This window comes from Leuresthes tenuis, unplaced genomic scaffold, assembly GCF_036924035.1.
Source record: "Leuresthes tenuis unplaced genomic scaffold, fLeuTen1.0.hap1 SCAF_56, whole genome shotgun sequence".
In the NCBI taxonomy this organism is placed as follows: Eukaryota; Metazoa; Chordata; class Actinopteri; order Atheriniformes; family Atherinopsidae; genus Leuresthes; species Leuresthes tenuis.
Window position 1 is genome coordinate 210,604 of NW_027325410.1, and position 19,876 is coordinate 230,479.

General features: G+C 42.1%; 1 non-coding gene across 1 annotated transcript; it reads right to left on the minus strand.

The window, feature by feature from the left end:
• Positions 1 to 5,052: 5,052 nt before the first annotated feature.
• On the minus strand, positions 5,053 to 5,243 carry LOC140285750 (U2 spliceosomal RNA). The gene has a single exon (XR_011910724.1). It is a non-coding gene; the product is annotated as a U2 spliceosomal RNA (small nuclear RNA).
• Between the last annotated feature and the right edge of the window lie 14,633 nt (positions 5,244 to 19,876).

Sequence of the window (19,876 nt, forward strand, 5' to 3'; positions counted from 1 at the left end):
TTTGATGGTGTATGTTCGAGCATTCGAACTTTTTCTTACCCACTTTTTACAAGCTATGGTCGGACATTCAAACCTTCTTGTAGCAGAACACATCCACTTCTTCTTTTGATGATGTATGGTTGGGCATTCGCACCTTTTCTTACCCATTTTTCAGGAATTATGGGTGGAAATTCACACCTACTTGCAGTCGAACAGCTCTGCTCCCACTTTTGATTATGTTTGGTTGGATATTCGAACCTTTTCTTAACTGCTTTTTACAAACTTTGGTCGGACGTTCACACCTTCTTGCAGCCGAACACCTCCGCTTCCGCTTATGATGGTATATATTCGGGCATTCGAACCTTTTCTTACCCGCTTTTTACCAACTATGGTCGGACATTCGCACCATCTTACAGCGGAACACCTCCGCTCCCTCTTTTGATGGTGTATTTTCGGGCATTCGCACCTTTTCTTACCCGCTTTTTACAAACTATGGTTGGACATTCAAACCTTCTTGTAGCCGAAAACCTCCACTCCCTCTTTTGATCATACATTGTCGGGCATTCGCACCTTTTCTTACCCGCTTTTTACAAACTATGCTCGGACATTCAAACCTTCTTGTAGCCAAACACATCCACTCCTGCTTTTGTTGATGTATGGTTGGGCATTCGAACCTACTTGTTGCCCACTTTTCATTAATTATGGGTGGACATTCAGACCTACTTGCAGCCGAACACCTCGGCTTCCGCTTTTGATGGTGTATATTTTGGCATTCGAACCTTTTCTTACCCGCTTTTTACAAACCATGGTCGGACTTTCACACCTTCTTTTAGCCGAACAACTCCGCTCCCGCTATTGATTGTGTAGAGTCGGGTATTTTAACCTTTTCTTACCCGCTTTTTACCAACTATGGTTGGACATTCACACCTTCTTACAGCGGAACACCTCCGCTCCCTCTTTTGATGGTGTATGTTCGGGCATTCGAACCTTTTCTTACCCGCTTTTTACAAACTATGCTCGGACATTCACACCTTCTTGCAGCGAAACACCTCCGCTCCCTCTTTTGATTGTGTATGTTCGGGCATTCAAACCTTTTCTTACCCGCCTTTTACAAACTATGGTCGGACATTCAAACCTTCTTGTGGCCGAACACATCCACTTCTGCTTTTGATGATGTATAGTTGGGCATTCACACCTCTTCTTACCCATTTTTCAGTAATTATTGGTGGACATTCAGACCTTCTTGCAGCTGAACACCTCTGCTCCCGCTTTTGATGGTGTATAGTCGGGCTTTCGAGGCTTTTCTTCAACGGTGTTTACAAATTATGGTTGGAAATTCAGACCTTGCAGCCGAACACCTCCGCTCCCTCTTTTGATCATACATTGTCGGACATTCGCACCTTGTCTTACCCGCGTTTTACAAACCATGGTCGGACATTCACAGCTTCCTCTCCACCATACTTGTATGGTGGGATATTCACACCCACTTGCATCCGAAGACCTCCGCCCCCACTTTTGTTGATATTTAGTCGGTCGTTCACACCTTACCCGTTTTCTTGCAGCCAAACACCTCTGATCTCGCTTTTGATGATGTAAGATTGGGCATTCAGACCTTGCTTTTCCTGCTTTTCACCAACTATAGACGGACATTCACACCTTCTTGCAGCCGAACACTTCCGCTCCACCTTTTAGGTTTCTATCACACCTTTTTTTTCACCGCATTTTATAGATTATGGTTGGAAATTCTCAACCACTCATCCGAAGACCTCTCCTCCCGCTTTTGTTAATATATTTGAACTTTAGTCAGACATTCACACCTACTTGCAGCCGAACACCACCTCTCTAGCTTTTGATGATGTATGGTCCGGCACTCTTACCGTTTCTAACACATTTTTCAGCAATTATGGTAGGACATTCACACCTTCTTGCAGCTGAACACCTCCTCTCCCACTTATGATCATGTGCAGATTGATTTTCGAAAATTTTCTTTCATGTTTTCTAGCAATTAATGATGGACATTTAGACCTTCTTGCAGCTGAACACCTCCGCTCCCGCTTTTGATCATACATTGTCAGGCATTCGAACCTTGTCTTACAAACTTTAGTCAAACATTCACACCTTTTTGCAGCCGAACACAGTTTTTTTCAGCCGAAGTTGGGCATTCGAACCTTTTCATACCCACTTTTTACCAACTATGGTCGGACATTCAAACCTTCTTGTAGCCGAACACATCCAGTCCTGCTTTTGATGATGTATGTTCAGGCATTCGCACCTTTTCTTACCAGCTTTTTACAAACTATGCTCGGACATTCAAACCTTCTTGTAGCCGAAAACCTCCACTCCCTCTTTTGATCATACTTTGTCGGGCATTCGCACCTTTTCTTACCCGCTTTTTACAAACTATGCTCGGACATTCAAACCTTCTTGTAGCCAAACACATCCACTCCTGCTTTTGTTGATGTATGGTTGGGCATTCGCACCTACTTGTTGCCCGCTTTTCATTAATTATGGGTGGACATTCACACCTTGTCGCAGCCAAACACCTCCGCTCCCTGTTTTGATCATGTATGGTTGGACATTCGCACCTTTTCTCACCCGCTTTTTGCAAACTATGGTCGGCCATTCACAGCTTCCTCTCCACCATACTTGTATGGTGGGATATTCACACCCACTTGCATCCGAAGATCTCCGCCCCCACTTTTGTTGATATTTAGTCGGTCATTCACACCTTACCCGTTTTCTTGCCGCCAAACACCTCTGATCTCGCTTTTGATGATGTAAGATTGGGCATTCAGACCTTGCTTTTCCTGCTTTTCACCAACTATAGATGGACATTCACACCTTCTTGCAGCCGAACACTTCCGCTCCACCTTTTAGGTTTCTATCACACCTTTTTTTTTCACCGCATTTTATAGATTATGGTTGGAAATTCTCAACCACTCATCCGAAGACCTCTCCTCCCGCTTTTGTTAATATATTTGAACTTTAGTCAGACATTCACACCTACTTGTAGCCGAACACCACCTCTCTAGCTTTTGATGAGGTATGGTCCGGGATTCTTACCGTTTCTAACACATTTTTCAGCAATTATGGTAGGATATTCACACCTTCTTGCAGCTGAACACCTCCTCTCCCACTTATGATCATGTGCGGATTGATTTTCGAAAAATTTTCTTTCATGTTTTCTAGCAATTAATAATGGACAATTAGACCTTCTTGCAGCTGAACACCTCCGCTCCCGCTTTTGATCATACATTGTCAGGCATTCGCACCTTGTCTTACCCGCTTTTTACAAACTTTAGTCGAACATTCACACCTTTTTGCAGCCGAACACAGTTTTTTGCAGCCGAATTTGGGCATTCGCACCTTTTCATACCCACTTTTTACCAACTATGGTCGGACATTCACACCTTCTTGTAGCCGAACACATCCAGTCCTGCTTTTGATGATGTATGGTTGGGCATTCGCACCTTTTTTTTTTACCCATTTTTGAGGAATTATGGGTGGACATTCACACCTTCTTGCAGCTGAACACCTCCTCTCCCACTTATGATCATGTGCGGTTGGATATTCGAAAATTTTTTTTCATGTTTTCTAGAAATTATTAATGGACATTCAGACCTTCTTGTAGCCGAACAACTCCGCTCCCGCTATTGATTGTGTACAGTCCGGTTTTTTAACCTTTTCTTACCCGCTTTTTACCAACTATGGTCGGACATTCGCAGCATCTTACAGCGGAACACCTCCGCTCCCTCTTTTGATGGTGTATGTTCGGGCATTCGAACTTTTTCTTACCCGCTTTTTACAAACTATGGTCGGACATTCAAACCTTCTCGTAGCAGAACACATCCACTTCTTCTTTTGATGATGTATGGTTGGGCATTGGCACCGTTTCTAACACATTTTTCAGCAATTATGGTAGGACATTCACACCTTCTTGCAGCTGAACACCTCCTCTCCCAATTATGATCATGTGCAGATTGATTTTCGAAAATTTTCTTTCATGTTTTCTAGCAATTAATGATGGACATTTAGACCTTCTTGCAGCTGAACACCTCCGCTCCCGCTTTTGATCATACATTGTCAGGCATTCGAACCTTGTCTTACAAACTTTAGTCAAACATTCACACCTTTTTGCAGCCGAACACAGTTTTTTTCAGCCGAAGTTGGGCATTCGAACCTTTTCATACCCACTTTTTACCAACTATGGTCGGACATTCAAACCTTCTTGTAGCCGAACACATCCAGTCCTGCTTTTGATGATGTATGTTCAGGCATTCGAACCTTTTCTTACCAGCTTTTTACAAACTATGCTCGGACATTCAAACCTTCTTGTAGCCGAACACATCCACTCCTGCTTTTGATGATGTATGGTTGGGCATTCGAACCTACTTGTTGCCCGCTTTTCATTAATTATGGGTGGACATTCACACCTTGTCGCAGCCAAACACCTCCGCTCCCTGTTTTGATCATGTATGGTTGGACATTCGCACCTTTTCTCACCCGCTTTTTGCAAACTATGGTCGGCCATTCACAGCTTCCTCTCCACCATACTTCTATGGTGGGATATTCCCACCCACTTGCATCCGAAGACCTCCGCCCCCACTTTTGTTGATATTTAGTCGGTCATTCGCACCTTACCCACTTTTGGCAAACTATGGCCTTCTTGCAGCCAAAAACCTCTGATCTCGCTTTTGATGATGTAAGGTTGGGCATTCAGACCTTGCTTCACCTGCTTTTCACCAAATATAGTCGGACATTCACACCTTCTTGCAGCCGAACACTTCCGCTCCACCTTTTAGTTTTCTATGGGGCATTCACACCTTTTTTTTCACCGCATTTTATAAAAACACCACAGGAACACCGTATTGAGGCTTTGTTCTGACCGCTCATTCGGTGTCGCGTTTCGTTCAAGCAATTCGCCTGGTTAGCCCGCACTCGGCTCGCTCCCAGAGCCGTGTTAAAGTCTACTTCGCATTCACTCTCTTTTCTCAGCAGACTAAAAGAAAGTTTCATCTTGGGCTCCCTGAAACTTCCATCCTGCACCGCTGTTTGCTTTTTCACAAGAGCAGAGGAGAGCGCACCGTTCCCAGGGGCACTACAGTACCGGGTCGATGCTTGGAGTGAACGGAGCAAGCTCCTTTTTCAACTCCTATTGATACAAATCCATTTAATATGTAGTCCTCGCATAGAGGACACATCAGACATTAAACTGATAAGAACAGATACTACACTTGAATCATGCAGAACTCCTCAAAAGGGAGGTATGGCTTAATCACAAGTGTGGCTCTTTCTCATTCAGGGTAATATGAGGAAGTTTATGCTTGAAATATATGTAGAAATGGGTACATATGAAGGACAAAGCAGTGTTAACTTAGTTTGCGTGAAGAAATTCATTTTATACATAAAATCCGAAATCGTGCAGAACTCATGAAAATAAGCTTATTCTCGGATTCCTAAAACTTTTGATTTGCACTTTCTTTTACTGCAAAGTACAACGTTGTTTTTTGTTGAAATCTATCTAGACATTGATAAATACCAGCCAAAACTCTGCTGCCACTTTTGATAATTTATGGTTGGGCATTCTTACCTTTTCTTACCCGCTTTTTACAAATTATGATCTTACATTCACACCTACTTGCAGTCGAACACCTTCTCATCCACTTATGATCATGTGCGGTTGGGCTTTCGCACCTTTTCTTACCCATTTTTCAGTAATTATGGGTGGATATTCAGACCTTCTTGCAGCTGAAAACCTCCGCACCTCTTTTGATCATACATTGTTGGGCATTCACACCTTGTCTTACCCGCTTTTTACAAACTTTAGTCGGACATTCAAACCTTCTTGCAGCTGAACCACCTCCGCTCCCTGTTTTGATCATATATGGTCTGGCAATAGTACCTTTTCTTACCCGTTTGTGAGTAATTATGGCTGGACATTCACACCTTCTTGCAGCCGAACACAACCTCTCCCGCTTTTGATGATATATGGTCCGGCATTCTTACCTTTTCTAACACATTTTTCAGTATTTGAACCTTCTCTTACCCGCTTTTTACAAACCATGGTTGGACTTTCATACCTTCTTGTAGCTGAACAACTCCACTCCTTCTTTTGATGATTTATGGTTGGACATTCGCATCTTTTCCTACCCATTTTTCAGTAATTATGGGTGGATATTCACATCTTCTTGCAGCTGAACACCTCCGCTCCCGCTAATGATCATGTAAGGTTTGATATTCGAAAATTTTCTTTCATGTTTTAAAGCAATTATTAATGGACATTCACACCTACTTGCAGCCGAACACCACCTCTCCCGCTTTTGATGATGTATGGACCGGCATTCTTACCTTTTCTAACACATTTTTCAGCAATTATGGTTGGAGAATCACACCTACTCACAGTCGAACAACTCCGCTACCGCATTTGATGGTGTATAGTCGGGATTTCTCACCCTTTCTCATCAGCTTTTTGCAAATTATTCTCTGACAGTCACACCTACTTGCAGTCGAACAGCTCTGCTCCCGCTTTTGATTATGTTTGGTTAGATATTCGAACCTTTTCTTAACTGCTTTTTTACAAACTTTGGTCGGACGTTCACACCTTCTTGCAGCCGAACACCTACGCTTCCGGTTTTGATAGTGTATATTCGGGCATACGAACCTTTTCTTACCCGCTTTTTACAAACCATGGTCGGACTTTCACACCTTCTCTTAGCTGAACAACTCCGCTCCCTCTTTTGATTGTGTACAGTCGGGTATTTTAACCTTTTCTTACCCGCTTTTTACCAACTATGATCGGACATTCACACCGTCTTACAGCGGAACACCTCCGCTCCCTCTTTTGATGGTGTATGTTCGGGCATTCGAACCTTTTCTTACCCGCTTTTACAAACCAGGGTCGGACTTTCACACCTTTTAGTAGCCGAACAACTCCGCTCCCGCCATTGATTGTGTACAGTTGGGTATTTTAACCTTTTCTTACCCGCTTTTTACCAACTATGGTCGGACATTCACACCGTCTTACAGCGGAACACCTCCTCTCCCGCTTATGATCATGTACGGTTTGATATTCGAAAATTTACTTTCTTGTTTTAAAGCAATTATTGATGGACATTCAAACCTTCTTTTTGATTGTGTATAGTCGGGCTTTCGAGCCTTTTCTTCCCGGTTTTTACAAACCATGGTGTGACTTTCACACCTTCTTGTAGCCAAACAACTCCGCTCCCGCTATTGATTGTGTACAGTCGGGTATTTTAACCTTTTCTTACCCGCTTTTTACCAACTATGGTCGGACATTCACACCGTCTTACAGCGGAACACCTCTGCTCCCGCTTTTGATGGTGTATAGTCGGGCTTTCGAACCTTTTCTTACCCGCTTTTTACAAACTATGGTGGGACATTCAAACCTTCTTGTATCCGAAAACCTCCGCTCTCTCTTTTGATCATACATTGTCGGACATTCGCACCTTTTCGTACCCGCTTTTTACAAACCATGGTCGGACTTTCACACCTTTTAGTAGCCGAACAACTCCGCTCCCGCTATTGATTGTGTACAGTCGGGTATTTTAACCTTTTCTTACCCGCTTTTTACCAACTATGGTTGGACATTCACACCTTCTTACAGCAGAACACCTCCGCTCCCTGTTTTGATTATGTATGGTTTGACATTCGCACCTTCTCTCACCCGCCTTTTACTATGGTCGGCCATTCACAGCTTCCTCTCCACCATACTTGTATGGTGGGATATTCACACCCACTTGCATCCGAAGACCTCTGCCCCAAATTTTGTTGATATTTAGTCGGACATTCGCACCTTTCCTGCTTTTGGCAAACTATGGCCTTCTTGCAGCCAAACACCTCTGATCTCGCTTTTGATGATGTAAGGTTGGGCATTCAGACCTTGCTTCACCTGCTTTTTACCAAATATAGTCGGACATTCACACCTTCTTGCAGCCGAACACTTCCGCTCCACCTTTTAGTGTTCTATCACACCTTTTTTTCACCGCATTTTATACATTATGGTTGGAAATTTTCAACCACTCTCATCCGAAGACCTCTCCTCCCGCTTTTGTTAATATATTTGAACTTTAGTCGGACATTCAAACCTTCTTGCAGCTGAACCACCTCCGCTCCCTGTTTTGATCATATATGGTCTGGCAATACTACCTTTTCTTACCCGTTTGTGAGTAATTATGGCTGGACATTCACACCTACTTGCAGCCGAACACAACCTCTCTCGCTTTTGATGATGTATGGACCGGCATTCTTACCTTTTCTAACACATTTTTCAGCAATTATGGTCGGAGATTCACACCTACTCACAGCCGAACAACTCCGCTCCCGCATTTGATGGTGTATAGTCGGGCATTCTCACCCTTTCTCATCAGCTTTTTGCAAATTATGATCTGACATTCACACCTACTTGCAGTCGAACAGCTCTGCTCCCGCTTTTGATTATGTATGGTTGGATATTCGAACCTTTTCTTAACTGCTTTTTACAAACTTTGGTTGGACGTTCACACCTTCTTGTAGCCGAACACATGCACTCCTGCTTTTGATGATGTATGGTTGGGCATTCGCACCTTTTTTTTACCCATTTTTCAGGTATTATGGGTGGACATTCACACCTTCTTGCAGCTGAACACCTCCTCTCCCACTTATGATCATGTGTGGTTTGATTTTCCAAAATTTTCTTTCATGTTTTCTAGCAATTATTGATGGACATTTAGACCTTCTTGCAGCTGAACACCACCTCTCCCGATTTTGATTATGTATGGACCGGCATTTTTACCTTTTCTAACACATTTTTCAGCAATTATGGTTGGAGATTCACACCTACTCACAGCCGAACAACTCCGCTACCGCATTTGATGGTGTATAGTCGGGCATTCTCACCCTTTCTCATCAGCTTTTTGCAAATTATGATCTGACATTCACACCTACTTTTAGTCGAACAGCTCTGCTCCCGCTTTTGATTATGTATGGTTGGATATTCGAACCTTTTCTTAACTGCTTTTTACAAACTTTGGTTGCACGTTCACACCTTCTTGTAGCCGAACACATGCACTCCTGCTTTTGATGATGTATGGTTGGGCATTCGCACCTTTTTTTTACCCATTTTTCAGGTATTATGGGTGGACATTCACACCTTCTTGCAGTTGAACACCTCCTCTCCCACTTATGATCATGTGCGGTTTGATTTTCGAAAATTTTCTTTCATGTTTTCTAGCAATTATTGATGGACATTTAGACCTTCTTGCAGCTGAACACCACCTCTCCCGATTTTGATGATGTATGGACCGGCATTTTTACCTTTTCTAACACATTTTTCAGCAATTATGGTTGGAGATTCACACCTACTCACAGCCGAACAACTCCGCTACCGCATTTGGTGGTGTATAGTCGGGCATTCTCACCCTTTCTCATCAGCTTTTTGCAAATTATGATCTGACATTCACACCTACTTCCAGTCGAACAGCTCTGCTCCCGCTTTTGATTATGTTTGGTTAGATATTCGAACCTTTTCTTAACTGCTTTTTACAAACTTTGGTCGGACGTTCACAATATCTTGCAGCCAAACACCTCCGCTTCCGCTTTTGATGGTGTATATTCGGGCATACGAACCTTTTCTTACCCGCTTTTTACAAACCAAGGTCGGACTTTCACACCTTCTCTTAGCTGAACAACTCCGCTCCCTCTTTTGATTGTGTACAGTCGGGTAATTTAACCTTTTCTTACCCGCTTTTTACCATCTATGATCGGACATTCACACCGTCTTACAGCGGAACACCTCCGCTCCCTCTTTTGATGATGTATGGTTAGGCATTCGCACCTTTTTTTTTACCCATTTTTGAGGAATTATGGGTGGACATTCACACCTTCTTGCAGCTGAACACCTCCTCTCCCACTTATGATCATGTGCGGTTGGATATTCGAAATTTTTTCTAGCAATTATTGATGGACATTCAGCTGAACACCTCCGCTCCCTCTTTTGATGGTGTATATTTTGGCATTCGAACCTTTTCTTACCCGCTTTTTACAAACCATGGTCGGACTTTCACACCTTTTAGTAGCCAAACAACTCCGCTCCCGCTATTGATTGTGTACAGTCGGGTATTTTAACCTTTTCTTACCCGCTTTTTACCAATTATGGTCGGACATTCACACCTTCTTTCGGCGGAACACCTCCGCTCCCTGTTTTGATCATTTATGGTCTGGCAATACTACCTTTTCTTACCCGTTTTTAGGTAATTATGGCTGGACATTCACAGCTTCTTGCAGCCGAACACCTCTTCTCCCGCTTTTGATGATGAATTGTCCGGCATTCTTACCTTTTCTAACACATTTTTCAGCAATTATTGTCGGTCATTCACACCTTTCTCATCAGCTTTTTGCAAATTATGATCTGACATTCACACCTACTTGCAGCCGAACACCTCGGCTTCCGCTTTTGATGGTGTATATTTTGGCATTCGAACCTTTTCTTACCCGCTTTTTACAAACCATGGTCGGACTTTCACACCTTCTTGTAGCCGAACAACTCCGCTCCCGCTATTGATTGTGTACAGTCGGGTTTTTTAACCTTTTCTTACCCACTTTTTACCAACTACGGTCGGACATTCACACCTTCTTATGGCGGAACACCTCCGCTGCCTCTTTTGATGGTGTATGTTCGGGCATTTGAACCTTTTCTTACCCGCTTTTTACAAACTATGGTCGGACATTCAAACCTTCTTGCAGCTGAACACCTCCTCTCCCACTTATGATCATGTGCGGTTGGATATTCGAAATTTTTTTTTCATGTTTTCTCGCAATTATTGATGGACATTCAGACCTTCTTGCAGCTGAACACCTCCGCTCCCTATTTTGATGGTGTATATTTTGGCATTCGAACCTTTTCTTACCCGCTTTTTACAAACCATGGTCGGACTTTCACACCTTTTAGTAGCCAAACAACTCCGCTCCCGCTATTGATTGTGTACAGTCGGGTATTTTAACCTTTTCTTACCCGCTTTTTACCAATTATGGTCGGACATTCACACCTTCTTTCAGCGGAACACCTCCGCTCCCTGTTTTGATAATTTATGGTCTGGCAATACTACCTTTTCTTACCCGTTTTTAGGTAATTATGGCTGGACATTCACAGCTTCTTGCAGCCGAACACCTCTTCTCCCGCTTTTGATGATGAATGGTCCGGCATTCTTACCTTTTCTAACACATTTTTCAGCAATTATTGTCGGTCATTCACACCTTTCTCATCAGCTTTTTGCAAATTATGATCTGACATTCACACCTACTTGCAGCCGAACACCTCGGCTTCCGCTTTTGATGGTGTATATTTTGGCATTCGAACCTTTTCTTACCCGCTTTTTACAAACCATGGTCGGACTTTCACACCTTCTTTTAGCCGAATAACTCCGCTCCCGCTATTGATTGTGTAGAGTCGGGTATTTTAACCTTTTCTTACCCGCTTTTTACCAACTATGGTCGGACATTCACACCTTCTTACAGCGGAACACCTCCGCTCCCTCTTTTGATGGTGTATGTTCTGGCATTCGAACCTTTTCTTACCGACTTTTTACAAACTATGCTCGGACATTCACACCTTCTTACAGCGAAACACCTCCGCTCCCTCTTTTGATTGTGTATGTTCGGGCATTCAAACCTTTTCTTACCCGCCTTTTACAAACTATGGTCGGACATTCAAACCTTCTTGTGGCCGAATACATCCACTTCTGCTTTTTATGATGTATAGTTGGGCATTCACACCTTTTCTTACCCATTTTTCAGTAATTATTGGTGGACATTCAGACCTTCTTGCAGCTGAACACCTCTGCTCCCGCTTTTGATGGTGTATAGTCGGGCTTTCGAGGCTTTTCTTCAACGGTGTTTACAAATTATTGTTGGAAATTCAGACCTTGCAGCCGAACACCTCCGCTCCCTCTTTTGATCATACATTGTCGGGCATTCGCACCTTGTCTTACCCGCGTTTTACAAACCATGGTCGGACTTTCACACCTTCTTGTAGCCGAACAACTCCGCTCCCGCTATTGATTGTGTACAGTTGGGTATTTTAACCTTTTCTTACCCGCTTTTTACCAATTATGGTCGGACATTCACACCGTCTTACAGCGGAACACCTCCGCTCCCTCTTTTGATGGTGTATGTTCGGGCATTCGAACTTTTTCTTACCCACTTTTTACAAACTATGGTCGGACATTCAAACCTTCTTGTAGCAGAACACATCCACTTCTTCTTTTGATGATGTATGGTTGGGCATTCGCACCTTTTCTTACCCATTTTTCAGGAATTATGGGTGGACATTCACACCTACTTGCAGTCGAACAGCTCTGCTCCCACTTTTGATTGTTTGGTTGGATATTCGAACCTTTTCTTAACTGCTTTTTACAAACTTTGGTCGGACATTCACACCTTCTTGCAGCCGAACACCTCCGCTTCCGCTTTTGATGGTATATATTCGGGCATTTGAACCTTTTTTTACCCGCTTTTTACCAACTATGGTCGGACATTCGCACCATCTTACAGCGGAACACCTCTACTCCCGCTTTTGATGATGAATGGTCTGGCATTCTTACCTTTTCTAACACATTTTTCAGCAATTATTGTCGGTCATTCACACCGTCATTGGAGACGTCCTTTGAGTGAAGGAATATATTTCCCCATTCCAAGTCTGAGAATGGGAAACAGTAGTGAAAAAATATGTGCGCCTACTTTATTGGCTGTGTCGCTCACTCCAGAGCAATTCGATTTTTTTAATGTTTGTGGTGCTCGCCCTCACATTTCCTTGGCCAAACCTACACACTGGCATTGACAAGGTGTGGGAGAGTTTGTTGCTACATGTCAGAAAGAAACAGATTGGACCGTTTCACCTGCTGATCCAAATTTGATGTTTTCTGAACGATTGTCAGCATACAAAAAAACATTTTTGAGTACAATGCATTGTCACTGTGGAATTAATTCCTACCACAGAATCACATTTTTCAGCAACTTTTGTTGGTCATTGACACCTTTCTCATCAGCTTTTTGCAAATTATGATCTGACATTCACACCTACTTGCAGCCGAACACCTCGGCTTCCGCTTTTGATGGTGTATATTTTGGCATTCGAACCTTTTCTTACCCGCTTTTTACAAACCATGGTCGGACTTTCACACCTTCTTTTAGCCGAACAACTCCGCTCCCGCTATTGATTGTGTAGAGTCGGGTATTTTAACCTTTTCTTACCCGCTTTTTACCAACTATGGTCGGACATTCACACCTTCAACATGCCCTTCAATGTCCACAATTTTGGCGTTACGAACAGGATCCCTCGACTGGTGTCTCTGGACCGGACCGCAGTGCATGGCCAGCCTGGACTGAAGTAGCTGTTCCAGCCTCATACCTCCAAGGCCTTTTCTGAGAGAGAGGACTGGCAGGTCCTTTTCCTGAATACCAGCGCTGGGATCATTTTTTAAATATGATAGTCTGAGACGATAGGACTGCTTTTTAGTTTTTATTTGAATAAAAGAGGGTTTCCCGGTTGTGTCATTAGTGAGACAGAGATTTCATGGGTAAGTGAAACTTTTGAAGCAGTCCGAAGAAGTGTGAAGTACTCCGAAGAAGTGTGAGTACAGATTAAAGGTCCTCATTGGAGACGTCCTTTGAGTGAAGGAATATATTTCCCCATTCCAAGTCTGAGAATGGGAAACAGTAGGTCTCAGACTTTTGACCCTACCGGGGGACCTAAGCATGTTGAAATGAAAAAGAAATATGGTCCAGAGGTTTTCCACCTGAAGGTTCTTTTAGTATGTTAGAAATAAGAAAATTAGAATAAAAGTTTTTTACAAATATGAGAAAGAGATGAAGCAAAAAAAAGAAAATTAAGTTTAAATAAGAAGTAAGAAAGGTATAGAATGTTGGAAAAAATAAAGTGTATTAAGAGAAAGAAAGGAAAATGTTAAACAAATGCCATGACGGAATGATGATAATAATTTAGTATGTGGACGAAAACATAATTCAGCTCTGATTAAGACTGAATCTTCTTTTAAACCACCACCATATTCCACTGATAACACTTTTTCTCCTTCTGCACCTCTTTACCCCACCCTGAGCGCTCTCGCTGTGCCGGATCCAGACCTGGACTCCTGCCCTCCACGACGCCTGCAACAACAACAGCCAGCCCTGCCACAAGCCTCTGGCTCTCGGGAAGAAGGGACTTCTTCCATCCTCCCTCGGGAAGAAATTCCATCATTCTCACAACATCAGTTACATAGGTCTGATGATGAGGAAAAGGAAGACGTTTGGTTCTCCAGCGTACCTGCCCAAGAACTTTTAACGCAAGTGACAAAAATCCTTTACCCACAATCTGGACTTCAGAGATCTAAACGTGAGAAAAAACAAAACCAGATTCAAACCATGCCTATGGTTAAAGTTGCAGTTCCCACTGGACCATTACTGGTTTATCGACCCTGGACTGAGACTGACATCATGGAAGCATAACAATGCTTACCAGATCCAGAGATTTCTGGACCCCATTTTGCTGACGAGTTGCGAGATTTCTGCGCACAATTCTGCCCGACCGGGGTTGAATTGCGTCGCATATTGGCAAAAAAGTTCAAACTGACCGACCTCTGCAAAATAGAGGCCAGTATGCTACAACTGGATTTGCGACCTACCAACAGTGAACGAGGACATAATGATAACGCTCAATATTAAGCAGCCATCCAAAGACTGTGTCAAGCCATCACCACTCAATTTCCAACCAAAATCAATATGTCCCACATTTACACCTGCAAACAGAAACCCGGTGAAGGGACTGATGATTTTGTACACCGCATCCTTGAGGAAGTCAGCAAGCACAGCGGTCATCAGAGACCAAGGGATTTGGGTAATGAATCAGGACCATGGGAGAGTATTGCATGCAATGCAATAATTAAAGGCCTCATGCCAGATGTCGCCACTGAAGTAAAGAACATTTACGTGGGATGGTGTGAGGGTCCTCGTTTGGCTGACGTTCGCCGATATGCTCGCCATGCTCATAACCAAGTTGAGACGCGTAAGACAACCAAAAGGGACAAGTGTGAAAAGGAGCTGCATTTGGCAGCCATGACCATGTATTACGCAGTTGGTGTAAACAGAGGACGAGGCCGAAGTTGAAGACGTGGACGTGTGGGAGAGGAGGTCGAAATGGGCCACGCCAGAGCTATGATCCGAATATTTGTTTTTACTGTGGCTGTGTCCACAGCTGAAAAGTGATGAAATTGGGCAAAAGGCTGACTGAGGGTGGGAGGCAGGTTCTGGACGTCACGCGGCAGCGGAGCCTCCACTAATGGGTGATAGCACAAACACACTCACACATTTTTCCTGCTCTGTGTAGTGAAGAAACGCTTGCCGACTGTGATTCACGTAGTAAAGTTTTGCATGCTAGTTCCGTCCTAGAGCAAAGATATTTCTCTCAGAATATAGGAACTTATGTTCATCAGTAGTGACGTCAGGGGAGGTTGATTGTCCTCCAAAGTTAAGTGGAAACCACGTTTACTCTATGTCTGCATCAGGCCAGGTTGTGAAGGAGAAAATGACATCGCCCATTGCGTGTGTCACTCCCGATGGGCTCTCCTTCAAACACTCATTTTTGTTATCAGAGTTGTGTCCCATTAACCTGATGGGCTGTGATCTCATGTGTAAATTAGGCATTATTTTAACTTCTACACCAGAGGGTGTTAACGTTATGTTACAGCCTGACAAAGTTTTTACAGCAGTGCAGTTTGATTCATCTGCACTTACATATGCTTATGAGTGGAAACTTCCCAGCTCTCCTTTTTCACAACAACTAGTGGAAGAAGCAAAAGCGTTAGTTTCACCCCTTTCTGATTTCATGCAACCTGCTGATTTGCACTGAACATCACACATTTCTTTGGGGCCTGACAATGACTATGAGAAGAAGTGAAAAAATATGTGCGCCTACTTTATTGGCTGTGTCGCTCACTCCAGAGCAATTCGATTTTTTTAATGTTTGTGGTACTCGCCCTCACATTTCCTTGGCCAAACCTACACACTGGCATTGACAAGGTGTGGGAGAGTTTGTTGCTACATGTCAGAAAGAAACGGATTGGACCGTTTCACCTGCTGATCCAAATTTTATGTTTTCTGAACGATTGTCAGCATACAAAAAAACATTTTTGAGTACAATGCATTGTCAAAGAACTGTGGAATTAATTCCTATCACAGAATCACATTTTGAAGCATGTTTTTAATCTGAAAAAGATTTGTCTTCGATACCCATGTTGGCTGAAGTGCCCAATGATCTTTGGGCGAAGAGCAAATATGATGTGGGGTTGTTTATTGTTGAAACTAGATTAGAAATAGATAAATATGAAGGACAAAGCAGTTTGAACTTGGTTTGAGAGAAGGAATTAATTTTATTGCAAAATCCGAATTCATGCATAACTCGTCAAATAGATAGTGAAGTGTCGTTCGTGAGCGATTTGTTCGATATGAACAAATTTTTTATATGACTCGGGAGTAACGAGTTGTCTCAGTGAGTGATTCGTTCATTTTCATGCAGTACCCTTCCTCACCACATGGCAGGCGGCAGCTTCATAAGCTCAGTCAGCAGGACAGGAAACAGTATTGATTCGTTCATGACTCAACTCCTCGACTGACGGGTCCTCGCACAGGAAACAGTATTGATTAGTTTACGACTCAACTCCTTGGGTCTTCGTTCATTTGTCACGTTTTAAATTCTACGTTTCATTTGACAGGCTGAAGAGCAGTAGGCACAACAGTTCGTTCACAAACCGCATCGTTAATCTCATAGACTATTCTACCATCAACAACTTGGAAACCACAATCGACTCTCTAGATGCAGAAAAAGCATTTAATGGAGGGAACTGGAAATTTTTATTCGCAGCATAAAACAAATTCGGGTTTGGGTCACACTTCATCAACTGGATAAGGATATTATATAGCTCCCCAAATGCAAGTGTCAGGACAAATGATCAAACTTCTCCAAGCTTCAGTCTGCAGAGAGGTACAAGACAGGGTTGCTCACTTTCTCCCTCACTTTTTGCTATTTTCATCAAACCTTTAGCAGCTGCTATCAGACAAGATAGAAATATTAAAGGCATCCAACCCCAAAATATTGAGCATAAAATAAGTCTTTATGCTGATGATGTATTACTTTTCCTTCAGAACTCAGAGACGTCTCTCACTCACACGATCACACTCATAAATAAATTCTCGGCACTTTCTGACTACTCTATCAAATGGTCTAAGACCACAGTTCTGCCCATTAACTGTAGGGTCCAGAATATACCTGCGATCACTTTACAGTCAGGAAATATTAGATATTTAGGCATAAACATTTCCTCCAGGCTCTCAGAGCTAACAAAGCTAAATTATGTGCAATTATTAAAGAGAGTAGAGGACGATCTCTCTCGTTGGAAATCCTTACCTATATCACTTATGGGGAGAGTTACAACCATTAAAATGATGATACTACCAAAAGTTAACTATTTGTTCTCAATGATCCCCATAAAACCATTTGCTACTTGGTTTAAGTCACTAGATTCATGCATCTCCAAATTTCTGTGGAAAAACAAACCACCACGTATTAGTTTAAAAACCCTACAGAAGACCAAGGACAGTGGTGGATTAGATTTACCTAATTTTCAGCACTATTCCTTAGCCAATAGGTTACAATATATATCAAAATGGTTTAAACCTTGTTGTTGTCACAGTTCCCAGAGACGTTGTAATCGTTGAGGATTCTATATTCACCCCCTCATTAGAGGCACGTGTTGCAGATTGATGACACTGAATCTTCTTCTCTGTTCATTGCTGGCATCATTCCCAGCATCGTAAGTGTTCGTGGCATTGTTAGCCTCTTCTTCTGGATCTTGATATCGAGCATCCTTTTGTATTTCTGGTTTGTAAGTCCTCTCTCTTCGTTCACCGGAGTCTTCGTCTCTTTGTCCTTGAGTTTGGTGATTTTTTCTTCTTTTGATGCCTTGACACAGTGTGACAGGTGATACCACGTGGGAGATCCTTTAACTTGGACTGCTGTCCCTGTGCTGCGAAATGGCTGTGCTGCTCAAATGGTCTCTCCTTCATCATATACACAGTTATTTATACATCACCTTCCACCATGAAGCGTTGTCCCTTTTTGTTTCTCTCTTTGTTCTTAAAATGCTGTTATGCATGTCTAAACCAATCCATTAAACTAGATCATTTTGGCAGTAAAGCGATCTACAATGTGCTTGGTCGCAAAGCTGCTCATCTGTGGTAAACAGCTCTTCAGAAAGGCATTCTTCAATTGATTTCACTAATTTTATGTAATAATTTTGTGATTTCCTACAAAACTACACTTCTTCTCCCATCTGTCTGAGTATTTAATATTGTCTGGGTCCCGTTAAAACATGTATTTTTCCCATCTAATTCCTTGTTTGCTTTAAAACAAGTATTCCCCATTTTCTATCCCTTCAGTAGCCAACCAGTTTGTATGGAGTACACTGGAGCAACTTGACTGATCAGTAAAACACTGCTTTTGTTGTCACCGCAAGGCTTCCCCCGTCGGTTGTTTCACTGAGACACTACTGAGTAACTACAACTCAACACAGTTTATACACATAACATTCATATACATACTAACAAACAAACAAACAATAATTTATCGCAATTTTCTCATCTCTGTTTGAACGTACACCCAGGTAAATATTCCTGTAGTCTTCTCATACCGACTATGGACCCATTCATTGTTTAACTTCACTGTTTTGCAAATCCTAATTGAATATTACACATTGACATTGAACTTTACTGGATAAGCAGGTCTTCATTGCATTCAGCAGCCTATATGTGAGCATCTATGTGTAAGCTGTTCTTCTTTGCATTTATCAGCAGCAAGCAATTCTTCACTGCACATGCATATGTAAATAGTAAAACAATTCCAATGTGTTAGCGAAACCTTCTATATCACAGTGGTTTCTAAGATCTATTTTAAGTTCTTTGCCATCAGTGAGATGACATAGTTTACAAAGTGTGTCAAATTATCACTGAAGATCTTTTCAGGAATTTCAAATCTAGAAATGAGTTATTTTACGCGTGATTTTGCTACTGAGAGTGCATCTGCTTGTGCACATGGAAATATTTCAGACCATTTGGTAAAAACCTCTGTTGTCACTGAGCAGAATCGTTTCCCTTAACATTAATTTAGTTCAATGAAATCTACACAATAATGAAATAATGAAATCCAAACAAATATGTTGAAAAAGATACACTGGCTTAGGGAATTATCTTCGTTTTGGTCTTAGATTGCCCTGTGGAATGTATTTTGCACATATTTGACCTGCTAGACAAAACTTTATTCATTTATTTATTCTAAAAAAAAAAATTCAATAATTAGTAAAACCATATGCTGTAAAAACCTTGTTCATTATTGCTTCCATCCCTCCTGTTGAGACATGACATGGTCCGTGGCTCAATACTGCAGCATATTTAAACAAATTCTTTGGCAGTATGGTTTTCCTTCCGGTCATTCATACGAGTCTATTGTAGATGGCAATTGAATAACATCTAATAATGCTAAAATATTTGTAGTTTATACATTTAGCTGTGGATGTCAACATACCTGTTTTTCCAATGCTGTGTTAACACATGTACAGTTGAGAAGGCATACTGACTGTCAGTGTAAACGTTAACAACCTTTTTGTTATTTAATTTACAAGCTTCAGTTAAAGCTACCAATTCGACTGCTTGAACAGAGTAATTTTTTGGTAGTGGTTGTTTTAAGAAAACTTCAGTTTCTGTTACTACTGCAAATCCTGTAGCATTTGTGCCATCAGGGTTTTTTGCTTGACCTGTTGAATAAATATAGTTATTTCTGCATTTTCATAACGTATAT